Raw genomic sequence first — 21202 nt, 5'->3', positions numbered from 1 at the left:
CTGGGTCGATGACTGGGAGAATTATGGTTTTATGTTATCCGGTGTCATATCTCATATTTGTGTACCAAAAATGAACATCCAATATTCCACATAATGGAAATTCTTCCTATTTGTGACCGTAGTCGTAAAGATTTTTTTCTACTACACACCGACTACTTGAAATCTATCATTCGTTTATAGAAGTATAATTTTGTTGATTTTATATAACAATTGCCTCTTAACGGAGATGAACAAAGAAACATCTTCTAACGGTTGTACGTGCATTGCACGTGCACGTTTACTAGTGTCTTTTTTAAAGTATAGTTGTGCTTCAGGTAGTTGTGCTTCTGGCGGTCCCAAAAAATGAAAAACATAGTTGTGCTTTCACAAAAAGGAAAAAAAAAGCATAGTTGTACTTTAGGTTTATTTTTTCCCAGGTTTCCTTTTGTCGGTCTTCAATCTTTTTTTGTGGTTTTTAATTTTCCTGTTTTCATTTTCTTATTTCTATTTTTTCAAAAAAAAAGTTTGTCCAAATCTATCAGATCTAGTATGGATCGTACATGGACGATAGTTGGAGTCGGCGGCTCTCCTAGGCTTCCCTCATCTGGGATCCCTGGGGAAGAGGATCAAGTTGGCCCTGCGAATAACTTGATGCACTATCTTCCTTCAACCCTTTGAGCGAATTAATATGGGATTTACTTTCGAAGATCCTGACGCAAGAAACGCACCAGTGAATGGTTCATGATTTAGACGCACATTTAAGAGATAAAACATTTGGAAGAATGAATTAACAAAAAAAGTACATAAATCCTAGATTGCGACAAGGTCACACATGCATTGAGCCACTTGTCATCACAAGAGAAGGTCAGAGTGACCTTTGAAAGGGGTACCCTCTAACTAGTGATTTTGGGTCATCATAGTCGTCTACCAAGAGCATACAGCCGGACCCCTCAAACCCTCCCTATACATTCGAGCCGACGACCTGATCACATTTTTGCCACCCAACCAGACCCCTCAAACCGGCCCTGTATGTCCGGGACCCGCCATACCCAGCCCATATGTGGGGAGGATATGGGGGACGCCCAAACACGTCCGCCACGTCAGACTGGCGGCAGGGGCCCGCGCCAAAACCCATCGTTTGAACGGGTGCCTCCTCTGGTTTTGGTGAAGACGCATTCATGTTGCCGCTCCGGTGCGCCGCCCGAGGAACAAATCCGGCTATTTAAGCCAGATGGTGAGGCAACCCTAGCTAGCTAGCCCCCTCCCTGTTACCATCCCTCTCGCCCACACCACCATTACCTCACCGTCCATCGTACGAAGAGAGACGACATTAACAAAATATTATGGCCCAGGTTTTCATAGTTTTGGCTTGTACATTCATAATGATACCATGAGTGCTTTAGGCCGTCCACAAGATATGTTTTCGGATACTGCCATACAATTACAACCTAACCTTGCTCAATGGGTACAAAATATCCATGCTACTGCGACTGGCGTAACAGCTCCTGGTGCGACAACAGGTACTAGCTTAACGTGGGGAGGCGATGAGTTAGTAGCAGTAGGTGGCAAAGTGGCTTTGTTACCTATTCCATTAGGAACATTTTTTAGTCCATCACATTCATGCATTTACCATACATGTGACTGCATTAATACTTTTGAAAGGTGTTTTATTTGCTTGGAGTTCCTGTTTGATACCCGATAAAGCAAATCTAGGTTTTCGCTTTCCTTGCGATGGGCCTGGCCAAGGGGGAACATGTCAAGTATCCTCCTGGGATCATGTTTTCTTAGGTTTATTCTAGATGTACAATGCAATTTCGGTAGTCATTTTCCATTTCAGTTGGAAAATGCAGTAGGATGTTTGGGGTACTATAAGTGATCAAGGGGTGGTAACTCATATTACAGGGGGAAACTTTGCACATAGTTCCATTACGATTAATGGGTGGCTTTGAGATTTCTTGTGGGCACAGGCATCGCAAGTCATTCAGTCTTATGGTTCTTCATTATCAGCATATGGTCTTCTTTTCTTAGGTGCTCATTTTGTGTGGGCCTTCAGTTTAATGTTTTTTATTCAGCGGCCGTGGTTATTGGCAAGAACTCATGGAATCTATCGTTTGGGCTCATAACAAATTAAAAGTTGCTCCTGCTACTCAGCCTAGAGCCTTGAGCATTATACAAGGACGCGCTGTAGGAGTAACCCATTACCTTCTGGGTGGAATTGCCATGACACGGACATTCTTCTTAGCGAGAATTATTGCAGTAGGATAGTGGCTAGGAGGATTTGAAAGGCATTATGGAATTAAGATTTCCCAGGTTTAGGCAAGGCTTAGCTCAAGACCCCACTACTCGTCGTATTTGGTTTGGTATTGCTACCGCACATGATTTCGAAAGTCATGATGATATTACTGAAGACCGTCTTTATCAGAACATTTTTGCTTCTCACTTTGGGCAATTAGCAATAATCTTTCTATGGACGTCCGGAAATCTGTTTCATGTAGCTTGGCAAGGAAATTTTGAATCATGGATACATGATCCTTTACACGTAAGACCTATTGCTCATGCGATTTGGGATCCTCATTTTGGTCAACCCGTTGTGGAAGCCTTTACTCTAGGAGGTGCTGCTGGTCCAAGCTCGTAACGAAGGGCACGATCTTGCTCGCGAAGGTAATGAAATTATCTGAGCAGCTTGCAAAAGGAGTCCTGAGCTAGCCGCAGCTTGTGAAGTATGGAAGGCGATCAAATTCGAGTTCGAGCCGGTAGATACTATTGATTAACTAGATAAAACTGAAGATAAAGAAGGTATAAATAAACAAGAAATAAAATAAAAAGAGAAAAAAATCAGTTATGAAATGCAGTAATTCTTCTTTATTCTTCATTATAGTATGGAAATGCATTCATTTTCTTTGCATCGTTTGTGATCCGCAATACTATCGGAGTAAAAGAAGGCATCTAAGGAAGAATGTAGGCTAAACTTTTTGATTTTTTATTAGTAACAAGTAAATATTTTGTTTGGAGGTAAGAAACTTGCGATATTGAGGGGATAAATACCAACTAATCAAGAGACATAAGACAATCCACAAAGCAATTGATCATGATCAAATTTGTAAGCCCACTTGGATATTGAGCATTCACCCATAAGAATAGGATTATTTTCAATGAGTAGTTGTAGGTGCAACTTCGGAAAAGAGAATCTGATAAAGCTTTTCTTGCCTAGAGTCATTGACTCATTATAAACCTTAATTCTATTAAGAATCTTCCGCGGTCTTATTTCTTTCACTCTTGCTCGAGCCGGATGATGATAAATTCTCATGTCCGGTTCCTTTGGGGGGTGGATCCTAAAGAGTTAATGTGATGCCCCGAGACCGACGCTCCAGACGCCTTCCATGTTTTGCTTGACCGCCGTGTGTTTTATTTGTTTGTTGCATTCATCATCGCATCATCTGCATTGTATTGGCACTCTGTTGCCATCATTGTTTTCAGAACTTGCATCCACTCGTAGTTGTCATTTCTCCCTTGTCTCGGTTGACCTTCTTCAGATCAACCAGACCGCTCTATTCTCTCTCTTTTCTGAGCCCATCATGTTAGGGAACATAGTAATTTCAAACAATTTCCTACGCACATACAGGATCATGATGAGGCATAGCAACGAGAGGGGAGAGTGTGTCCACATACCCTCGTAGACCGAAAGCGGAAGCGTTAGCACAACGCGGTTGATGTAGTCGTACGTCTTCACGATCCGACCGATCCAAGTACCGAACGCACAGCACCTCCAAGTTCAGCACACGTTCAGCTCGATGATGTCCCACGAACACCGATCCGGCAGAGCTTCACAGGAGAGTTTCGTCAGCACGACGGCGTGATGACGGTGATGATGATGCTACCAACGCAGGGCTTCGCCTAAGCACCGCTACGATATGATCAAGGTGGATTATGGTGAATGGGGGCACCGCACACGGCTGGGAGAGATCAACAGATCAACTTGTGTGTATAGAGGTGCCCCCTGCCCCCGTATATAAAGGAGCAAGGGAGGAGGCCGACCGACCCCTGTAGGCGTGCCAGGAGGAGGAGTCCTCCTCCTAGTAGGAGTAGGACTCCCCTCTTTCCTACTCCTACTAGGAGGGGGAAAGGAAGGGGGAGAGGGAGAAGGAAAGGGGGGCGCCCCACCCCCTCTCCTAGTCCAATTCGGACCAGAGGGGGAGGGGCGAGCAGCCTTCCCTAGGCCAGCCCTCTCTCTCTCCACTAAGGCCCATAAGGCCCACTATTTCTCCGGGGGGGGGGGGGGTTCCGGTAACCCTCCAGCACTCCAGTTTTCTCCGAAACCACCCGGAACACTTCCGGTGTCCGAATATAGTCGTCCAATATATCGATCTTTACGTCTTGACCATTTCGAGACTCCTCGTCATGTCCATGATCATATCCGGGACTCCGAACTACCTTCGGTACATCAAAACACAAAAACTCATAATACTGATCGTCACCGAACTTTAAGCGTGCGGACCCTACGGGTTCGAGAACTATGTAGACATGACCGAGACACATCTCCGGTCAATAACCAATAGAAGAACCTGGATGCTCATATTGGCTCCCACATATTCTACGAAGATCTTTATCGGTCAAACCGCATAACAACATACGTTGTTCCCTTTGTCATCAATATGTTACTTGCCCGAGATTCGATCGTCGGTATATCAATACCCAGTTCAATCTCGTTACCGGCAAGTCTCTTTACTCATTCCATAATACATCATCTCACAACTAACTCATTAGTTACAATGCTTGCAAGGCTTATAGTGATGTGCATTACTGAGTAGGCCCAGAGATACCTCTCCGACAATCGGAGTGACAAATCCTAATCTTGATCTATGCCAACTCAATAAGTACCATCAGAGACACCTGTAGAGCACCTTTATGATCACCCAATTACATTGTGACGTTTGGTAGCACACAAAGTGTTCCTCCGGTAATCGAGAGTTGCATAACCTCATAGTCATAGGAACATGTATGAGTTATGAAGAAAGCAATAGCAGTAAACTAAACGATCAAGTGCTAAGCTAACGGAATGGGTCAAGTCAATCACATCATTCTCCTAATGATGTGATCCCGTTAATCAAATGACAACTCATGTCTATGGTTAGGAAACTTAACCATCTTTGATTAATGAGCTAGTCAAGTAGAGGCATACTAGTGACACTTTGTTTGACTATGTATTTGAAGGAAATATGCCCTAGAGGCAATAATAAAGTTATTATTTATTTCCTTATTCTCATGATAAATGTTTATTACTCATGCTAGAATTGTATTAACCGGAAACGTAATACATGTGTGAATACATAGACAAACAGAGTGTCACTAGTATGCCTCTACTTGACTAGCTCGTTGATCAAAGATGGTTATGTTTCCTAGCCATTGACATGAGTTGTCATTTGATTAACGGGATCACATCATTAGGAGAATGATGTGATTGACTTGACCCATTCCTTTAGCTTAGCACTCGATCGTTTAGTATGTTGCTATTGCTTTCTTCATGACTTATACATGTTCCTGTGACTATGAGATTATGCAACTCCCGTTTACCGGAGGAACGCTTTGTGTGCTACCAAACGTCACAACGTAACTGGGTGATTATAAAGGTGCTCTACAGGTGTCTCCGAAGGTACTTGTTGGGTTGGCGTATTTTGAGATTAGGATTTGTCACTCCGATTGTCGGAGAGGTATGTCTGGGCCCTCTCGGTAATGCACATCACTTAAGCCTTGCAAGCATTGCAACTAATGATTTAGTTGCGGGTTGATGTATTACAAAACGAGTAAAGAGACTTGCTGGTAACGAGATTGAACTAGGTATTGAGATACCGACGATCGAATCTCGGGCAAGTAACATACCGATGACAAAGGGAACAACGTATGTTGTTATGCGGTCTGACCGATAAAGATCTTCGTAGAATATGTGGGAGTCAATATGAGCATCTAGGTTCCGCTATTGGTTATTGACCGAAGATGTGTCTCGGTCATGTCTACATAGTTCTCGAACCCGTAGGATCCGCACACTTAAAGTTTCGGTGACGGTTATATTATGAGTTTATGAGTTTTGATGTACCGAAGGTTGTTAGGAGTTCCGGATGTGATCACGGACATGACGAGGAGTCTCGAAATGGTCGAGACATGAATATTGATATATTGGAAGCCTATATTTGGATATCGGAAGTGTTCCGGGTGAAATCGGGATTTTACCAGAGTACCGAGGGGTTACCGGAACCCCCCCGGGGCTTAATGGGCCATAGTGGGCCTTTGTGGAGAAGAGGAGAGGCGGCCAGGGCAGGGCCGCACGCTCCTCCCCCTAGTCCGAATAGGACAAGGAGAGGAGGGCGACGCATCCCCTTTCCTTCCTCTCTCCCTCCTCTTTCCCCCTCCACTCCTAATCCAACAAGGAAAAGGGATGGAGTCCTACTCCCGGTGGGAGTAGGACTCCTTTTGGCACGCCCCTCCTGGCCAGCCGCACCTGCCCCCTTGCTCCTTTATATACGGAGGCAGGGGGGCACCCTAGAGACACATAATTGATCGTTTGATCTTTTAGCCGTGTGCGGTGCCCCCTCCACCATAGTCCACCTCGATAATACTGTAGCGGTGCTTAGGCGAAGCCCTGCGTCGGTAGAACATCATCATCATCACCACGCCGTCGTGCTGACGAAACTCTCCCTCAACACTCGACTGGATCGGAGTTCGAGGGACGTCATCGGGCTGAACGTGTGTTGAACTCGGAGGTGTCGTACGTTCGGTACTTGATCGGTCGGATCGTGAAGACGTACGACTACATCAACCGCATTGTGCTAACGCTTCCGCTTTCGGTCTACGAGGGTACGTGGACAACACTCTCCCCTCTCGTTGCTATGCATCACCACGATCTTGCGTGTGCGTAGGAATTTTTTTTGAAATTACTACGTTCCCCAACAGTGGTATCAGAGCCAGGTTTTATGCGTAGATGTCATATGCACGAGTAGAACACAAGTGAGTTGTGGGCGATATAAGTCATACTGCTTACCAACATGTCATACTTTGGTTCGGCGGTATTGTTGGATGAAGCGGCCCGGACCGACATTACACGTACGCTTACGCGAGACTGGTTCTATCGACGTGCTTTGCACATAGGTGGCCGGCGGGTGTCAGTTTCTCCAACTTTAGTTGAACCGTGTGTGGCTACGCCCGGTCCTTGCGAAGGTTAAAACAGCACCAACTTTACAAACTATCGTTTTGGTTTTGATGCGTAGGTAAGAACGGTTCTTGCTAAGCCCAGTAGCAGCCACGTAAAACTTGCAACAACAAAGTAGAGGACGTCTAACTTGTTTTTGCAGGGCATGTTGTGATGTGATATGGTCAAGACATGATGCTAAATTTTATTGTATGAGATGATCATGTTTTGTAACCGAGTTATCGGCAACTGGCAGGAGCCATATGGTTGTCGCTTTATTGTATGCAATGCAATCGCCCTGTAATGCTTTACTTTATCACTAAGCGGTAGCGATAGTCGTAGAAGCATAAGATTGGCGAGACGACAAAGATGCTACAATGGAGATCAAGGTGTCGCGCCGGTGATGATGGTGATCATGATGGTGCTTCAGAGATGGAGATCACAAGCACAAGATGATGATGGCCATATCATATCACTTATATTGATTGCATGTGATGTTTATCTTTTATGCATCTTATCTTGCTTTGATTGACGGTAGCATTATAAGATGATCTCTCACTAAATTTCAAGATAAAAGTGTTCTCCCTGAGTATGCACCATTGCCAAAGTTCGTCGTGCCCAGACACCACGTGATGATCAGGTGTGATAAGCTCTACGTCTATCTACAACGGGTGCAAGCCAGTTTTGCACATGCAGAATACTCAGGTTAAACTTGACGAGCCTAGCATATGCAGATATGGCCTCAGAACACTGAGAGCGAAAGGTCGAGCATGAATCATATAGTAGATATGATCAACATAGTGATGTTCACCATTGAAAACTACTCCATTTCACGTGATGATCGGTTATGGTTTAGTTGATTTGGATCACGTGATCACTTAGATGATTAGAGGGATGTCTATCTAAGTGGGAATTCTTAAGTAATATGATTAATTGAACTTAAATTTATCATGAACTTAGTACCTGATAGTATCTTGCTTGTCTATGTTGATTGTAGATAGATGGCCCATGCTGTTGTTCCGTTGAATTTTAATGCGTTCCTTGAGAAAGCAAAGTTGAAAGATGATAGTAGCAATTACACGGACTGGGTCCGTAACTTGAGGATTATCCTCATTGCTGCATAGAAAAGTTATGTCCTGGAAGCACCGCTAGGTGTACCACCTGCGCCAGCAACTGCAGACATTGTGAATGCCTGGTAGTCGCGTGTTGATGACTACTCGATAGTTCAGTGTGCCATGCTTTATGGCTTAGAACCGGGACTTCAACGACGTTTTGAACGTCATGGAGCATATGAGATGTTCCAGGAGTTGAAGTTAATATTTCAAAAGAATGCCCGGATTGAGAGATATGAAGTCTCCAATAAGTTCTACAGCTGCAAGATGGAGGAGAATAGTTCTGTCAGTGAGCATATACTCAAGATGTCTGGGTACTGCAATCACTTGATTCAACTGGGAGTTAATCTTCCGGATGATAGCGTCAGTGACAGAATTCTTCAATCACTACCACCAAGCTACAAAAGCTTCGTGATGAACTATAACATGCAAGGGATGGATAAGACGATTCCCGAGCTCTTCGCAATGCTAAAGGCTGCGGAGGTAGAAATCAAGAAGGAGCATCAAGTGTTGATGGTCAATAAGACCACCAGTTTTAAGAAAAAGGGCAAATGGAAGAAGAAGGGGAACTTCAAGAAGAACATCAAACAAGTTGCTGCTCAAGAGAAGAAACCCAAGTCTGGACCTAAGCCTGAGACTTAGTGCTTCTACTGCAAGCAGACTTGTCACTGGAAGCGGAACTGCCCCAAGTATTTGGTGGATAAGAAGGATGGCAAGGTGAACAAAGGTATATGTGATATACATGTTATTGATGTGTACCTTACCAAAGCTCGCAGTAGCACCTGGGTATTTGATACAGGTTCTGTTGCTAATATTTGCAACTCAAAACAGGGACTACGGATTAAGCGGACACTGGCCAAGGACGAGGTGACGATGCGCGTGGGAAACGGTTCCAAAGTCAATGTGATCGCCGTCGGCACGCTACCTGTACATCTACCTTCGGGATTAGTTTTAGACCTAAATAATTGTTATTTGGTGCCAGCGTTGAGCATGAACATTATATCTGGATCTTGTTTGATGCGAGACGGTTATTCATTTAAATCAGAGAATAATGGTTGTTCTATTTATATGAGTAATATCTTTTATGGTCATGCACCCTTGAAGAGTGGTCTATTTTTGATGAATCTCGATAGTAGTGATACACATATTCATAATGTTGAAGACAAAAGATGCAGAGTTGATAATGATAGTGCAACTTATTTGTGGCATTGCCGTTTAGGTCATATCGGTGTAAAGCGCATGAAGAAACTCCATACTGATGGACTTTTGGAACCACTTGATTATGAATCACTTGGTACTTGCAAACCGTGCCTCATGGGCAAGATGACTAAAACGCCGTTCTCCGGAACAATGGAGCGAGCAACTGATTTATTGGAGATCATACATACTGATGTATGTGGACCAATGAATATTGAGGCTCGCGGCGGGTATCGTTATTTTCTCACCTTCATAGATGATTTAAGCAGATATGGGTATATCTACTTAATGAAACATAAGTCTGAAACATTTGAAAAGTTCAAAGAATTTCAGAGTGAAGTTGAAAATCATCATAACAAGAAAATAAAGTTTCTATGATCTGATCGTGGAGGAGAATATTTGAGTTACGAGTTTGGTCTACATTTGAAACAATGCGGAATAGTTTCGCAACTCATGCCACCCGGAACACCAGAGCGTAATGGTGTGTCCGAACGTCGTAATCATACTTTACTAGATATGGTACGATCTATGATGTCTCTTACTGATTTACCGCTATCATTTTGGGGTTATGCTTTAGAGACAGCTGCATTCACGTTAAATAGGGCACCATCGAAATCCGTTGAGACGACGCCTTATGAACTATGGTTTGGCAAGAAACCAAAGTTGTCGTTTCTTAAAGTTTGGGGCTGCGATGCTGATGTGAAAAAGCTTCAACCTGATAAGCTCGAACCCAAATCGGAGAAATGTGTCTTCATAGGACACCCAAAGGAAACTGTTGGGTAGACCTTCTATCACAGATCCGAAGGCAAGACATTCGTTGCTAAGAATGGATCCTTTCTAGAGAAGGAGTTTCTCTCGAAAGAAGTGAGTGGGAGGAAAGTAGAACTTGATGAGGTAACTGTACCTGCTCCCTTATTGGAAAGTAGTTCATCACAGAAACCGGTTGCTGTGACGCCTACACCAATTAGTGAGGAAGTTAATGATGATGATCATGGAACTTCAGATCAAGTTGTTACTGAACCTCGTAGGTCAACTAGAGTAAGATCCGCACCAGAGTGGTACGGTAATCCTGTTCTGGAGGTTACGTTACTGGACCATGACGAACCTACGAACTATGAAGAAGCGATGGTGAGCCCAGATTCCGCAAAATGGCTTGAGGCCATGAAATCTGAGATGGGATCCATGTATGAGAACAAAGTGTGGACTTTGGTTGACTTGCCCGATGATCGGCAATCCACTGAAAATAAATGGATCTTCAAGAAGAAGACTGGCGCTGACGGTAATGTTACTGTCTATAAAGCTCGACTTGTTGCAAAAGGTTTTCGACAAGTTCAAGGGATTGACTACTGAGGGAGTCCTGGATTAGGGGGTGTCCGGATAGCCGGACTATACCTTCGGCCGGACTCCTGGACTATGAAGATACAAGATTGAAGACTTCGTCCCGTGTCCGGAAGGGACTTCCCTTGGCGTGGAAGGCAAGCTTGGCGATACGGATATGTAGATCTCCTACCATTGTAACCGACTCTGTGTAACCCTAGCCCTCTCCGGTGTCTATATAAACCGGAGAGTTTTAGTCCGTAGGACAAACAACAATCATACCATAGGCTAGCTTCTAGGGTTTAGCCTCCTTGATCTCGTGGTAGATCTACTCTTGTACTACCCATATCATCAATATTAATCAAGCAGGACGTAGGGTTTTACCTCCATCAAGAGGGCCCGAACCTGGGTAAAACATCGTGTCCCCTGCCTCCTGTTACCATCCGGCCTAGACGCACAGTTCGGGACCCCCTACCCGAGATCCACCGGTTTTGACACCGACATTGGTGCTTTCATTGAGAGTTCCTCTGTGTCGTCACTTTTAGGCCCGATGGCTTCTCCGATCATCAACGGCGATGCGATCTAGGGTGAGACTTTTCTCCCCGGACAGATCTTCGTATTCGGCGGCTTTGCACTGCGGGCCAATTCGCTTGGTCATGTGGAGCAGATCGAAAGCTACGCCCCTGGCCATCAGGCCAGTTTTGGAAGTTTGAACTACATGGCCGACATCCGCGGAGACTTGATCTTCGACGGATTCGAGCCACAGCCGAGCGCACCGCACTATCACGATGGGCATGATTTAGCTCTGCCGCCGAACAGTGCCCTGGAGGCCGCACCTATGTCCGCTCCGACCCCTAGCTCGGAGCCGATCACACCAACCGAGGATGGGTGGTTAGACACCACCTCGGGGGCTGCAATCTCTACGGCGATCGAGCCGAACACCAGCCCTATTCTCTGCGAAGCCCATGACTCCAAGGAGCCGGACTCCTCTCCAGACTCCGAGACCTCCGCGCCCCGACCGATCGAACCCGATTGAGCGCCGATCATGGAGTTCACCGCCGCGGACATCTTTCAGCACTCGCCCTTCGGCGATATTCTGAATTCACTAAAGTCTCTCTCTTTGTCAGGAGTGCCCTGGCCGGACTATGGTCAGCAAGGTTGGGATGCGGATGATGAAGAAATTCAAAGCCCACCCACCACCCACTTCATAGCCACTGTCGATGATTTAACTGACATGCTCGACTTCGACTCCGAAGACATCGACGGTATGGACGCCGATGCAGGAGACGATCAAGAGCCAGCACCTATAGGGCACTGGAAAGCCACCTCGTCATATGATATATACATGGTGGACACCCCAAAAGAAGGCAATGGCGATGGAACAGCGCAGGATGACCCCTCCAAGAAGCAGCCTAAGCGCCGGCGTCAGCGGCGCCGCTCTAAATCCCGCCAAAACAAAAACGGTGATTCCGGCACGGGGGATAATAACACCCCGGACAGTGCCGAAGACAACCACCTCCAGCAAGATTCAGCACAGGAGGATAGAGAAGCCAGCCCTCATGAGAGAGCGACAGACAGAGAGGTCGAGGACGATAATTATATGCCTCCCTCCGAAGACGAGGCAAGCCTCGACGACGACGAATTTGTCATGCCGGAGGATCCCGTCGAACAAGAGCGTTTCAAACACAGGCTTATGGCCACGGCGAGCAGCCTCAAGAAAAAACAGCAACAGCTTAGAGCTGATCAAGATTTGCTAGCCGACAGATGGACTGAAGTCCTTGCGGCCGAAGAGTATGAACTCGAACGCCCCTCCAAGAGCTACCCAAAGCGCAGGTTGCTACCCCAATTAGAGGAGGAAGCACTTAAAACCTACATCACCAACACATGATGCGGCCGACCGGCCACCCCGTGGCCGCGACAGAGAGGCCTCTCGGCCCTCCACTCAAGCCGCACCCCGGCGTCGCTCAAAAACCACCAAGGCATGGGAAAATGCGCCAGACCTGCGAGATATATTGGAGGACAAGGCAAGGCAAACAAGATCGATCTATGGATCACGTGGGCGCCCCACGGCACGAGACGGTACTCGTCACGCTGGATACAGTAAATTCGGCCGGGCCGAACACAGTAGACAAAGCTCGTTTGAGCTGCGTCGTGATGTAGCCCAATACAGAGGCGCCGCACACCCACTATGCTTCACAGATGAAGTAATGGATCATCAAATCCTCGAGGGTTTCAAACCCGTGAACGTCGAATCATACGATGGCACAACAGATCCTGCGGTATGGATCGAGGACTTTCTCCTTCATATCCACATGGCCCGTGGTGATGACCTACACGCCATCAAATACCTCCCACTCAAGCTTAAAGGACCAGCCCGGCATTGGATTAACAGCTTGCCAGCAGAATCAATTGGTTGTTGGGAGGACCTCGAAGCTGCATTCCTCAACAATTTCCAGGGCACTTATGTGCGACCACGAGACGTCGATGACCTAAGCCACATAATTCAGCAGCCAGAGGAATCGGCCAGACAATTCTAGACACGGTTCCTAACCAAGAAAAATCAAATCGTCGACTGTCCGGACGCAGAGGCCCTAGCAGCCTTCAAGCATAACATCCGCGACGAGTGGCTTGCACGGCACCTAGGACAGGAAAAGCCGAAATCTATGGCAGCCCTCACGACACTTATGACCCGCTTTTGTGCGGGAGAAGACAGCTGGCTAGCTCGCAGCAATAACATGACCAAGAGCCCTGGTAATTCGGATACCAAGGACAATAGTGGCAGGTCATGTCGCAACAAGCAAAAGCGCCGCATTAACGGCGACAATGCTGAGGATACGACAGTTAATGCCGGATTCAGAGGCTCTAAACCCGGTCAGCAGAAAAAGCCATTCAAAAGAAATACTCCGGGCCCATCCAGTTTGGACCGAATACTCGACCGCTCATGCCAGATACATGGCACCCCCGAAAAACCAGCCAATCACACCAACATGGATTGTTGGGTGTTCAAGCAGGCAGGCAAGTTAAATGCCGAAAGCAGAGACAAGGGGCTGCATAGCGATGACGAGGAGGAGCCCCGGCCGCCGAACAGCAGTGGACAGAAAGGTTTTCCCCCACAAGTGAGGATGGTGAACATGATATACGCAACCCACGTCCCCAAGAGGGAGCGGAAGCGTGTGCTAAGGGACGTATACGCGATGGAGCCAGTCGCCCCAAAGTTCAACTAATGGTCTTCCTGCCCGATCACTTTTGATCGAAGGGACCACCCCACTAGCATCCGTCATGGCGGATTCGCCGCATTGGTTCTAGACCCAATTATTGACGGATTTCACCTCACTAGAGTCCTTATGGACGGCGGTAGCAGTCTGAACCTGCTTTATCAGGATACAGTGCGGAACATGGGCATCGATCCCTCGAGGATTAAACCCACCAGAACGACCTTTAAAGGCGTCATACCAGGTGTAGAAGCCAACTGTACAGGCTCAGTTACACTTGAAGTGGTCTTCGGATCTCCGGATAATTTCTGAAGCGAGGAGTTAATCTTCGACATAGTCCCGTTCCACAGTGGCTATCACGCACTGCTCGGGCGAACCGCATTTGCCAAATTCAATGCGGTGCCGCACTACGCATACCTCAAGCTCAAGATGCCAGGCCCTCGAGGAGTCATCACGGTCAATGGAAACACCGAACGCTCTCTCCGAACGAAGGAGCATACGGCGGCTATCGCAGCGGAAGTACAAAGCAGCCTCTCAAGGCAATTCTCCAGTCCGGCCATTAAACGTCTGGACACCGTCAAGCGCGCCCGGAGTAACCTACAACAAGACCGCCTGGCACGTTCCGAGCAAGCGTAGCAATGCGGCCCCAACCCCAGCCCTCACGAACTTGTGAAACCAGTGTTGCGCGTACATAACTACGCTCTAGAAATACCATGGGCACAGGGGGAGGGGCACCATCACGGCACGCCCGAAACGCGGCTTAAACCGCACTAGGGGCTGCCGATTTCTTAATTTTCTCTTATTTTCAGGACTCCATTCTTCGGAGGGCTTGTCCGGTAGTACAATTGCCGCACAAACGATACAACCAGGGAAGCAGAAAGCTACGCCGCACTACGGAACTCTAAGGTGGTCTCTATAACGAGCAGTATACCTGTTTCGCATAACATTCCGCAGCTCGCCCTTGGAAAGGACATATTTGATAGTCCCATCTTTTGCTTATCGCACTATTTGTATCATTCTGCTTTGATCGCAGCTTTTTTAAATAAACAATGCATAGCTTCCGTCTATTATTGCATTACCTCTTTTTTACGAATATATGTTCATTAATGACATGTTGCACCCGTACACTTTGGTACGGACAATACGCCAGGGGCTTAAGTACCCCACAACATGGTGTGAGAAGTACGAACACTTTCACAAGTGCGGCACCCCGAACTTATAGCATTATATGCATCGGCTCCGAATCATGTCTTGGGTCAATAGTTAGGTTTGCCCGGCTCCTATGTTTTGGTACCTTACATTCCATTATATCGGCTAAGGTAGCACTAGGAGAACTACTGCGATTGTGCCCCAGTTGAGCTGGGCTAAGCACCTCAGTAGAGAAAGCTAAAACTGACCGTCATGATGAGGCGAGAGCTGGTCGCTGTTCGAGAGGTTTTCGAGTCCCTAAAGACCTATGCCGCTTAGAGCGAGGAGTCGGCTTTATCTGGCCTAGGCATGGATAGCGCCCCGAACTCGGTCTACCGAACACTAGGGGCTTCGCCGAAATTTAAAATTATAGAATTCTATGGCTAAGTGAGAGTGTTCAAGCATTATAGTCCGATTGCCTTGTTCGTTGTGTTGAGCGCCTCCCTCGAAGGACCCAAGAATGGGAAAAAGAGCGCTCATGTTTATCCCGAACACCCCAGCACTCGTGCCATGGGGGCAGAAGCCGACGACTCGCCATCTCTCAAATTTGATAAACGGCCGCACAGAAGGTAATATTTTAAATTCAAAAAGCATTGTTTAGCGCACATGAACAAGTTTTCAGCGCACATGACAAAACGAGCGAGTTCATTGAAAAATTACATTCATGGAACATTCATCCGCCACAAGGCGAGCACCCTTCAGAACGCCCTCATAATACATCTCGGGCTTGCGATGCTCCTTGCCCGGCGGTGGCCCGTCCTTCACAAGCTTCTCAGCATCCAGCTTGCCCCAGTGCACCTTTGCACGGGAAAGCGCCCTACGGGCACCCTCGATGCATACAGAGCGCATGATGACTTCGAGCCTTGGACAGGCCTCCACCAGCCGCCTCACCAGCCCGAAGTAGCTCCCAGGCATGGCCTCTCCAGGCCACAGCCGGACTATGAGGCCCTTCATGGCCTGTTCGGCCACCTTATGGAGCTCGACCAGCTGTTTCAGCTGGTCGCTTAAGGGCACCGGGTGTTCGGCCTCAGCATACTTGTAGGATCGAAAGTATGTCTAGAGGGGGGTGATTAGACTACTTGACCAAATAAAAACTTAACCTTTTCCCAATTTTAGTTCTTGGCAGATTTTAGCTATGGTAGGACAAGTCAAGCAATCATCACACAATTCAAGCAAGCATGCAAAGAGTATATTGGCAGCGGAAAGTAAAGCATGCAACTTGCAAGAATGTAAAGGGAAGGGTTTGGAGAATTCAAACGCAATTGGAGACACGGATGTTTTTCCCGTGGTTCGGATAGGTGGTGCTATCCTACATCCACGTTGATGGAGACTTCAACCCACAAAGGGTAACGGTTGCGCGAGTCCACGGAGGGCTCCACCCACAAAGGGTAACAGTTGCGCGAGTCCACGAAGGGCTCCACCCACAAAGGGTCCACGAAGAAGCAACCACCCACAAGGGTCCACGAAGTAGCAACCTTGTCTATCCCACCATGGCCATCGCCCACAAAGGACTTGCCTCACTAGCGGTAGATCTTCACGAAGTAGGCGATCTCCTTGCCCTTAAAAACTCCTTGGTTCAACTCCACAATCTTGTCGGAGGCTCCCAAGTGACAACTAGCCAATCTAGGAGACACCACTCTCCAAGAAGTAACAAATGGTGTGTAGGTAATGAACTCCTTGCTCTTGTGCTTCAAATGATAGTCTCCCCAACACTCAACTCTCTCTCATAGGATTTGGATTTGGTGGAAAGAAGATTTGAGTGGAAAGCAACTTGGGGAAGGCTAGAGATCAAGATTCATATGGTAGGAATGGAATATCTTGGTCTCAACACATGAGTAGGTGGTTCTCTCTCAGAACATATGAGTTGGAATTGTGTATGTGTTTTGATGGCTCTCTCTACGAATGAAGAGGAGGTGGAGGGGTATATATAGCCTCCACACAAAATCCAACCGTTACACACAGTTTTCCAATCTCGGTGGGACCGAATCAACAAACTCGGTCGGACCGAAAAGGTAAACCTAGTGACCGTTAGAGATTTTCGGTGGGACTGACATGCAACTCGGTAGGACCGATATGGTTAGGGTTTGGGCATAACGTAATCTCGGTGAGACCGATTACACAAACTCGGTGAGACCGAATTTGGTAATTAGCTAACCAGAGAGTTGGCCAGGCAAACTCGGTGGGACCGATTTGCTCTTTCAGTGAGACCAAAAAGTTACAAAAAGGAAACACTGAATTTACATTGCAATCTCGGTGGGACCGATTCGCTCTTTCGGTGAGACCGAAAAGTTACGAAAGGGAAATAGAGAGATTACAATCCCATCTCGGTGAGACCGAGATCCCTATCGGTAGAACCGAATTGCTAGGGTTTGGCAGTGGCTTATGACAAGTGAAACTCGGTGGCGCCGGATAGAAAGAATCGGTAGGACCGAGTTTGGCTTAGGGTTTAGGTCATATGTGGATATGGGAAAGTAGCTGAGGATTTTGGAGCATATCACTAAGCACATGAAGCAAGAGGCTCATTAAGCAACACCTCATCCCTCCTTGATAGTATTGGCTTTTCCTAAAGACTCAATGTGATCTTGGATCACTAAAATATGAAATGAAGAGTCTTGAGCTTTTTAGCTTGAGCCAATCCTTTGTCCTTAGCATTTTGAGGGTTCCACTTTCACCATCCATGCCATGCCAATCATTGAGCTTTCCTGAAATAATCATCTTGGAATAGCATTAGCTCAATGAGCTATATGTTGTTATGAATTACCAAAACCACCTAGGGATAGTTGCACTTTCAATCTCCCCCTTTTTGGTAATTGATGACAACATATAGATCAAAGCTTCGACAAAAGATAATAAGCATGAAATATATCGTCGCTTTGAGAAGTATGTGACAAGTAAGAGCTCCCCCTAAATTTGTGCATATTTAAAATTTGCTTTGGACTGCAAATGCACAAAGAGTTAGAGTCATGGGTTACTCTTCCATGTCACATACATCTTGGTGGAGCGCTTAAAATGATAAGAATGAAATACATGCACTCATCACCAAGAATAGTGAATGATCACATAAGATAGATAGGATAATAGCATTAAGCAAACATTAAGTGTAGCTTATGATCAAACACATGATCATCAATGTCTCACAGATAATGACGTAGTATCTCAAGCACTCAAGAGCAAATAAAGTTCGAAAAACCACCAAATAAAGCAAGAGAGAAAAAAGCAACACTCTCTCTCTCGAAGCCTATGATCTATACATTTTTCTCCCCCTTTGGCAACAAGTTACCAAAAAGTTCCTAGAAAATGCATAGTGCTAGATCGACACTCAGGCTTGATCTTCAGGTGGTGGTGGAGTCCGGATCACTCCAAGGACGAAGGCTTCTGTAGATGTTGAAGTAGACGCTGGAGTTGGAGCTGAAGTAGACGCTGGAGCAGGTTGGACTGGTGCTACGGCTGGAGCTGAGGCAGTTGCTCTTGTGTCAGGAACTGGCACTGCAGATGACCTCGGACCTCGTGGCACTCTGGCAAAGGCATAAGTGGTTGTCTTCCCTTTCCTCTCCTGCATATCATCTTGGAGCTGCTCCACTGCAGTATGAATCTCTGTCACCTTGACATCCAAGTCATAGAACTTTTGTTCCATGATTCTCTCTAGGCTTGCCTGGTTCTGAGTTAGGGTGGCTAGTCCTTTCTCAATCCGCAGAGTGGATGCAATCAGGTAACCAAGCTGCTCTTGTTTGGTTTTCAGGAAATATTCAGATGCCTCCTCTTGAGTTGGCATCTTGGCAGCTTTCTCCTTCCTTGCCTTCTCCTTCTTTGCTTGTGCTTGTGCAGACGATGGTTCATTTTCAGTCATCACAACTTGATTGTCCTCAAAATCTAGACGGATGGGCAGGTGTTCCTTGTCCAATAAGTATATGCCCGTGCCCATCTTGGAGTTAATGAGCTCCTGAATTTGTGGGGCATACCCACAGCTCCTCTTCTGATCTGTTGCAGTCCTCTTGATTGTCTCTACCATGAGGCTCATCACCTTGAACTTCTGTGGCACATCAAAGATATGTAGCAAGTTGATTGCATGGCCTCTGATCATCTTGTGATCTCCAGACTTGGGCAAGAGAGTGTGCCTCAAAATCCAATTAATTGTTGGCAGCCCTGACAGAAGATAATGCACTGAGCCAAATTTGAATGTTTCAAGAGCTTCATTTGGAATCTCCTTGTACATGTTGGACATAGAGTTGTGGTCCATCTTCTTCTTGGCATAGATATCCAAGTCATCCTCATGCTCCTCTGGGGCATTGATGAGCTATGCCCACTCAGCAACAGTAGATTGGTACCTCGTACCCTCTGACATCCATATAATCATGCCATCTAGATAAAAATGTGCTGTGGAGTAGAACTACATGATAAGCTCCTCATTCCACTTTGTGAGCTTCTGCCCAACAAAGTCTGCAACTCCACAAGCATTAAAGCTGTCAATCACTCCAGGGTAGTACTCTTCGTTGTCCTTGATGTATTGCCAGTCGACCCATCTCATATCACATACAATTGGCTTCTTGTCCAACAAAACTGTCTCATAGAAGTCCTGCTGTTCCTTAGTGTGGAACCTGTAGTCAACAGCAGTCCTCCTCCTTAAAGCATACGGATCTGCTTCTCTCCACTTCCTCAGCCCTGAGTCTCTCCTGAGCTTCATATCCTCAGCCACAGGATGAGCATCGTTGTGGTCTGGGATCTTGGGCTTGAGCTTTCTAAGAACTTGCTCTTCATCATCTTCTTCTGCAGCTTCAGGCACTGGGGCCTTGTTCTTCTCAGCTGTAGGTATGCTCCTTGTATTTCTCTTTGGTGCAGACTTGGGCTTGGAGGCAGCTTTGGGTGCTTCTTTGGGCTTAGATGTGGCAGCCCCTGTCCTGATAGCATCACCCATAAGCTTAGGTGTAACACCCCGGATGTAACTTTCCCAATTTGTACTCCAACTCTTGCCGTTTCCAGCGTTAAGTTATATTTATTTCCTCGGGTTCGGGTTTTCGTCTCCGTGTGTTGTTGTCGTTGTCATGCATCTCATATCATGTCATCATGTGCATTGCATTTGCATACGTGTTCATCTCATGCATTCGAGCATTTTCCCCGTTGTCCGTTTTGCATTCCGGCGCTTCGTTCTCCTCCGGTGGTCAGTTCTAGCTTTCTTTCGTGTGTGGGGATTAAACATTTCCGGATTGGACCGAGACTTGTCATGCGGCCTTGGTTTACTACCGATAGACCGCCTGTCAAGTTTCGTATCATTTGGACTTCGTTTGATACTCCAACGGTTAACCGAGGGACCGCAAAGGCCTCGTGTGTGTTGCAGCCCAACACCCCTCCAATTTGGCCCATAACCCACCAAACTCTGCTCCATGTCCTAGAGCGTTCGATCACGACCGCGTAGCCGAAAACCGCACCTCATTTGGACTCTCCTAGCTCCACTTATGCCTATAAATAGACCCCCCGTTTTTCGGTTCTCTCTCCCTCTCCGAAACCCTAAATCCCCTCGCGCCGGCCGGACATTGTCCGACCCGGCCAGACACACCGCGGCCGCCCTATCCCGCTGCGCCACGTGGCCTCCGCCACCTACCACCGCCGCCAGCCCGGGAGGCCCGATCCGGGCCCCTGCGAGCCCGAAGTCCCCGCCGCCAGGCCGCCTCCTCTCTCCGCCGCCTCCCTCGGCTCAGGCGGGCATCGCCGCCGCGGGCCGCCTCGCCACCGCTCCGCCCCGAGCCGAGCCGGAGCTCGCCGCGCCACCGCCACCTCGCCGCGCCGGTGAGCTCGGACCGCATCGCCGCGCCACGCCGCGGCCGGCCGCGCCGTCCCCGCCGCCTCTCCGACCCCCGCCGGCCGGATCCGGTGAGGTCCGGGCCCGGGAGACCTCGCCGCTGTTCGTCCCGCTCCAGCCGCCGTCGTCTCCGTCATCTCCGGCGACCTCCGTGAACAGTGCAGCGCCGCGCCTCGGTTTCCGTGCAACCCTAGATCTGGGGTTGTTTTTTCTCTAAGTCTTT

This window comes from Triticum urartu, chromosome 1A (genome assembly GCF_056163025.1).
Source record: "Triticum urartu cultivar PI428250 chromosome 1A, HENAU_Tu73, whole genome shotgun sequence".
In the NCBI taxonomy this organism is placed as follows: domain Eukaryota; kingdom Viridiplantae; phylum Streptophyta; class Magnoliopsida; order Poales; family Poaceae; genus Triticum; species Triticum urartu.
The sequence above is the reverse complement of the archived record's forward strand: the minus strand, read 5'-3'. Positions refer to the sequence as shown.